We start from the raw sequence: 7,729 nt of genomic DNA on the forward strand, positions 1-7,729 counted from the left end.
CTATTATATATCTATGATAGTACCACGGTTTGTTGTTGATGTATAACGCGTTACTGATGAATATTGTAATATGATTAATTTGAATTTATTATTAATTACCTTTTATAGGTCAATTTTTTTTAATACTATAGATAAGTATATACCTTTAATATGTATGTCTAGTATTTAGACTGACAAACTGTCTCCGCTCTGAATCGTTTTTCTTATACAGTTATATTATATCATTGAATTCAAATTTAATACTATCCATTATACACTGACCCACTTGTAACCTACTGTACAGCAGAGCGACATCCACTTACCCGCCTTTTTATTTACTTTAACCCCCTATAGTGAAATACCTGATTCACTACTAGAGAAATGCCCCTCAATGTTGTAGATTAAAAGCATTTTTCTACTTAAAACTTTATTTTAGAGACAAAAAACACACAATATGACACATCATATAATATAAATTTCTCTTAAAAGCTTTATTTATTGTCATACATAGAGAATTCCATTTGATTGATGCACTGATATAAATATAGAGCGTGGCAGAACCAAAAGGTGCTATCTCAAAATATCAAATTGTTCTGGATAACCATTTTAAACTATTTTAAACTTGAAATTGTATTATTTATTTTCCTAATGAATAATTTTTAATGATTGGCACATCTAAAAATGCACAAAGTTATTCTGTGTTAACACTGGCATTTTTTTTTAATCTTTGAGCAGTAACCCTGCAGTTACTTGAGCCCACTCAAGCCCCCCCTCATTCCCGCCAATGTTCCTTAGCACAAATGATATTTTTAGTATTTTGTATTTATTAATAAGTCACCTGTTTAAATATTTGTACCTATGTTAATTACACACAATATAATTCACTCATTAATCATTATTGTTATTATTACTTTAATAGTTTAATAGTTATATACCTATAGTTGTTATATGTTATGTTATTGTTATGTTACCTTTGTAAAAAACCAATTGACGTTAGATCCATTAAATAAAAATACACTGTTGGTAAGGTACCCGTAAATTGTAATCACTGCATAAATTGTAACATAAAGTGTAATTAATTATTTTATTTCACAATTTTCATCGTGTTATATAAATTGGGTACCTACAATGAGTGTCTAGACGTAAACTAATATCTATTCAGTTTCCGTAGTGTACCTACTTGCGGTCTGCGATCAATGAAATTATTTATAGAAACATGTATATTACTATATTATATTGTAGAGAAAATGTTAGATTCATGATGTACACACACGAACCAAGGGCATACGATGCATACCTACGTCGGTAAGAGATAAAAAGGATTTTGATATTTAATGTCACCGGTTGACAACGCTACCGGAATCTCCTATTATGTATTATGATGGGCGCAGATGAGATGAGCACAGTCGACTGCATCTAACATCCAAGTCTCGCAATACTTAATTTTTGTTTGCGCGTAAATGTGATCAAATGTGTATACTTAATAATTTAGAGGTTGTATTTTAAATAAATAATAAATTGTGTAGGTATGTCGTGTATAGGAAAGCATGTAAAAATATATATTTAAATACAATTACCTATATAAATAAATACCTCTACATTTTTAGATTCTGAGTGCAGCAATGAATGTATATTTATTTTAAAATGATGTGTGTTTATTTTTACTTTTTGTGGCTGTACCTATTCACAAAAAGTAATAGAAAAAATGTTTTCATTTTAAATTTTGAGGGTGGTTTCGGATATAAAATTGGATCTATAGATTTTATCCTGCTATATACCTAAAAGATTTTAATGTTTTTGAGGTATTTTTAGAAATTAACAATATTTTGATGGGTAAAATAGCTTGAAAATGTTATCAAAAGTTCCCTTCAAGTTGTTATTGTAGGAATTTTAAAAATTTAAAGATATATAGCCATATAGGTAAGATTTTTTTTGTAAGCATTTGAAGTTAAAATTCCTACAGAATTTGTCAAAATTACGAGTTAGAAATGTATAAAAATATAAAATATTTAATTTTTATAGCTACAAGGCTTGAAAATTGAATACAAGATTTTTGTCGTTTAAAATGAACATAAATTATTAGTAATATAAATAAGTCTACGTTTAAACTTATTGAATAATTAATTATATTTGTAAGTATTAAGAAAGATTAAAAGACACAAAATGATGTTATATATTGTACCATATTAAATGTCTTATTTTTTAAGCTCTCTATGTATCGTGAATACGATTATAATCGAATAACCTACGAACGAAATAAATAAGCCACGCTTTACTTACGCTTAACTGCTATTTTGTTTCATGTTTTTCTCTTCAAGTGCATTCTGACATTCTTTTTCGTCGCATTTTCTATTTCTTCCATTAGCTCCAGTGCGGTAGTTTCAGTGTCATATGGTCTCTATACTTGTTAAATTTTTCTTTGAGGTTCCTGGTATGTATTCCGTTCGGCCACCACTAAGTATGTGCCTTAAGATATTTTCTTACGCGTATTGACGAATGTACTGTACTGCTGTGGAGTGAGTTGGATCAGTTTTATTGCTTTTTCAAGTGTGTTGGATAAATCATTCCACTCAGCTTTCTTAAAGACGAAACGACATTTGAATGGACTGCTTTTTGTTATTAGGTTTATTGCGGCTCGCGGCTGCTATGATATAGCAGGCGATCAGTCGATGTAGGATTTTTGTTATAGGTGTTAGAACTTATTTTTGGACATTTAAGTTCAAATTTGGACAATAGTTAAATGAAGAATAACGATGTTTATAATTACGTGAGACGATTTACTACAACCGTTTTTCAAAAATGTATGTATTATTTTCTATAATTCTGAACAAAAAATAAATTTTAAAAACAACTACTTATTTATTTGTAATTTTATTAAAATTAATATTTTTATAAAATTAAATAATTATTACTATAATATGTTTATGCAGGTAAATTTGGCGCAAAAGAGCTGTTGATAAAAACCTACCTTTTTATTTTGGTGTAGATGGTTAATTATTATATCCATATGGTTTATTATTTTTTTGGCACAAATGGGCATATTTGTGGGCCTCCTATATTATATTGTTCCAACAGGGATATAAACAGGACTGTAATTTGTTTTCCTATTGGTGCAGGAGGCCCAAAATTTAGTATCTGCCCATAGGCACCTCTTTTTTTTATACTCGATGTCTCTATTTAGCCTCGTATAATGTATATTTTATATATTATAGCTATATTATTATTTATTATATTATTTTAACATATTTTACCTATTCTATATTTTCTTCTCAAGTTTAAGCCTATTGTTTATTTGTACTTTTTTTAGTATCTATAATATATTAATATATATATATATATATATATTGTTACGGTGTCGAGTTGTGCTCGCCACGACGTATCACGGGATCTATTGGGTTAGCACTAAACGTATCAATATAAATTCAATTTAAATAACAATATAATACGGTCTGATAACTAAGAAACACAATTTTATTGTATATTTATTAGATTGAAGAAAACAATTGATTATTTATTAATATTACAGTGAATTATGAAAATGGAAAAGAAATAACTGATGAAGAGTATGTCGGGTACCGGTGGACGGGTGGGTGCACGTACAGTTAACGAAGTGGCTATAGCAAGAGACGGCGGAACGATGTTCACGTGGTGTACTGGTGACTGATGTGCATAGATAATGAATGGATAGGACATAAAAACTTATCACTAGAACATTTAGTGATAGGTTTTTAATGTTTTGTGACGCCAATATTGATATGATAGTTGACAAATGATAATAAATGACATAAATGATTAATTAGTAATAATATTAACGATCTATATTATTCTATATAGGTATTCTAGTTACAATTAATTATGTACGCAACGTTTAGAGTAAATTGAGTATTCCAATTTCCATCATTTTCAGGCACGACAATCAAAATAAAAATTTGAAATAGACAAATATTGTAAACAGTTTTTGGACATAATCTTAAAAAAAGCCCCTTATCGTCTTTCTCTCTTTACGTTCTCTCTTTCACAAAAAAAGCACACGGTCCCGTATGAAACTGGTATAGACATGTCCTATCCATTCTTATATTATCTATGGCATAGGCGTGCGCAGGGTTTTGTGTCGGGTGCAGCATACATTTTGAACCAGCTCTAAAGAACAATAAGCAGCCCACTTATTTTCTTTATATTGCCACCCCCCCCCCCTAATTCTGTTTAGCCCCACTGTGTAAAAATTTAATATTTATACGTTCATATAATCACTTGTGTACCCGAATCATTATTATAGGGTATAGCCCCCTCCCCCCATATAAATTCATCACTCTACGACTTTGCCTATAGCCTATTATAGTTATAAGAAATATAGTAAATTGTAAATAAAAAGTAATAATATTTTTATGTATTATAATATACCTATTACTCTATACTTTTATAATTATATTAAACATCACATAGGTAATAATATAACACTTAAAAGCATTTAGTACCTCATTAATAATAAGTATTTATACATTAGTCATAATATTGGAACTCTTAAAAGTTAGGTACATAAAATAAAAATAAATAAATAGACTTACAATATAAGTCTGCGATTACTAGGTAGCAAATCTGCAAATGTTTAATTAAAAGTACTTGTTCGACTAACAAAAAAAGAAGCGCATCCAATCTTTTTTGTGACATAGTATTTCTTAATTTGTTTTTTATAATGCTGAGTTTTGAAAAACTACGTTCTCAGCTACAACTATAGTCACTGGAATTGTCACAAACATTTTAAGACTGAAAAAAATGTTTAATACTGTTTTAATCAATCGAGCCATTTTTGTACAGAACCTGAGTTTGTACCTTTTGGCGTATCTTCTTGGTGTATTGATAAAATAGTATTATAATTTTTTCTTTGATTAACATTGAACATTTATATTTTAATTTAATAATAAACTCAGTCTGTTTAAAATTACTCATACTATGTATATACCTTTCAAATAAATATCTACCAGCCCACTAAATCCAAAATAAATTGTCAGGTGCAGTGAAAGCAGCATTCGCTGCACCCGTGCGCACGCCTATGATCTATGGTGGACGTAGTGCGCACTTTTAAAAGACAAGCGCCCGGCCGTTACGTCGCCGTGGACGGTCGCGTAAACCCGGCGTGAGTCCGCCGTCCTGGGATAGCGTGCTGGCGTCGCCTACCATGGACTGGTTGTTGGTAGAAACTGACAGTGTTTGGAAGAAACGGATTCCTGGAACGAATTCCTTTTTAAGGAACGGCACGATGAACGAATTCCTTTTTATAAAAAAAGAACGAGAAAATGAACTAGTTCTTAACAAATATAAAAAATAACAAAATTGTTCGTTCCTTTCTAGTTCCAATAATTTATACAGATAAGTATGTAAATAATTGAAATTAAGATATTTTTTTTTTATAGTGTTTAATGTATTTTGCTAGTTAGTGATCGTTATCGACTATCGACGTTATACAATCGATATACGTTGGCCAACAATTTAATTTTAAAGAAAACCTCAAAATAGAATTATAAAATATGAACGTACTTGTATATTATATTAGAATTAAAAACTAAAGAAGTAGGTATGCATATGAAAAAAAAACATTAATGATTAAGTAAGAATTTTTATTTTATTTGGAACTAAAAAAGGAACTCGTTCACTTTCCAAAGGAACGACAAAGGAACGAATTCTTTTTTTTTTTTAAGGAACAAGGAACGGAACGAATTCCTTTTTTTAAAAAAGAACGAGGAACGGAACGAATTCCTTTATTTAAGGAACTTGCCAAACACTGGAAACTGATGTGGCGGGAAAGCTTCGCTTGAATTCAAACGTCGCTTTCCCGGGTCCGTGTCAATATAATCTATATATTATATTAAATATAAAAATACAAATAATTAATTTTTTAGTCCTACATTTAATATTTTTGAAATTACGAGATAGAATTATTGTTTACTATCCAAGTTTGAAAGTTATAAAAGTCAGACTATCGCCATATTATTTATCTTTATTATTTATTTAAAATATATCTGCTCAAAACTACTGAGTATTTATATACTTTTCAATAATAATAGTAACTAATCCATTGTTTTCTCAATATATTTGTAATCTAAAATAATCTATGAAAAATATTCTAATACAACATTATACGCTACATCCTACAGGAATCAAATAATTTTATACTTAAGTTTTTGTTTTTGTTTTTTCATTGTTGTTAAGCGTATCTAACTCACATTTAAATTGAAGGCAGAGAGAGGGATGTATTGGTTTTACAATGTTGTGTCAACGTGTATGTGCGTAATACTTTTTTAATAATTTTAAAAATGGGAATATTTAATTAACACCAATTTTTGTTTTTTTGTTGTAATTCATTAAGGAATTAAACTTTTTACCAAATATTTATATTACAATTTTTAATACGTGATATAATTTTTAAAATATATTTGTCTATTTAATCTATTTAAACATTTTTACTTTTTCGATTTATTGTGGATAAAATGTGTATGTTTCTTGCCAAAAAGCTCAAAAATGTAATTCAATATTTCTCATAAGTTTATCTTATAGCAATTTAAAAACATCGAAAATATAGTCAACATTTTTTATACGTTTTTTTTCTTCAAATTTTGATAATATTGGACAATAAACAAAAAATAACGGTTTTAGGTTTTTATTAATCGCAATTCACATATAATATTACTATTTTTTCTTATACATAATGACATTTACAAATATTTAGACACATTTAAAACTATTTATATCACGATATGAATATTGACAGTTGACACCATTCTTGTATATGGTACATTGGTACGTCAGTAATAAATAATAATTATTATATTATAAGTTAGGTTATAAATAATATTATATAATATGTTATAATAGTACTATAATATACATATGTGATATTTTTGGCAAAAATGAGTTCAACCAACGCTTAATGGATTACTGAAATAAAAATAAATTACTTATAGCTATATAATAATAAATTATAAAATATCCTTAAAAATAGAGGCTGACACACCGCCTCTGCTTAGAATCGTTGTTATATTATATAATTTATTTAAAATTTACCTAACACATCCATTACAGAGTGACCTACTCAATAGTCAATTAAGAGGTACACTTGAAACCTACTATACAATATTATAAGCACAGTGAAGCACTCAAGTATTTTTAAAAATGTAATTGGTTATTATAATATATTAATATGACTTAACGGGTGGAGAATAATGACTTCACGGGAATAATTCTCGGACTTTGTAGAATTGTCGGATATCGATGACTATTTTTTTATCTGCAGAAAGAAGAAAACGTTCTACAGCCCGCATCTATCTCTGATTTTGTATTTTATTTCAAATAATTGATTTAAAAAATTTGTAAAAAATGCTTTTTATTTTGTATTTTTTTAGGCATATTATAAAGTTTGAGAGTAAAATATGAACAGATAAAAACAGAAATCGATACGGGCTGTAGAATATTTTCCTGTAGCAATTAAGAAAAAAATTATGAAACTTGGTTGATTCTATAAGGTATTAAGGTGGTATCGTTATTCACGTAGAGTGTATATTTTTGGGGACAAAATGGCATCGTCATCGAGGGCCTTAAACATAGAAATACCAACATTTTTAAACAATATAAAAATCAAAAACACGATTTTTTAAAAATTGAACATTTTGAAGCTTTTTGGCCATATCTTCTAAATTAAGTTTGATTTGCTTTTAGTACCTACTTTTAGTGACTTTTCAAATTATGCTTGCAAAAA

Source organism: Acyrthosiphon pisum, chromosome A2, assembly GCF_005508785.2.
Source record: "Acyrthosiphon pisum isolate AL4f chromosome A2, pea_aphid_22Mar2018_4r6ur, whole genome shotgun sequence".
Taxonomy (NCBI): domain Eukaryota; kingdom Metazoa; phylum Arthropoda; class Insecta; order Hemiptera; family Aphididae; genus Acyrthosiphon; species Acyrthosiphon pisum.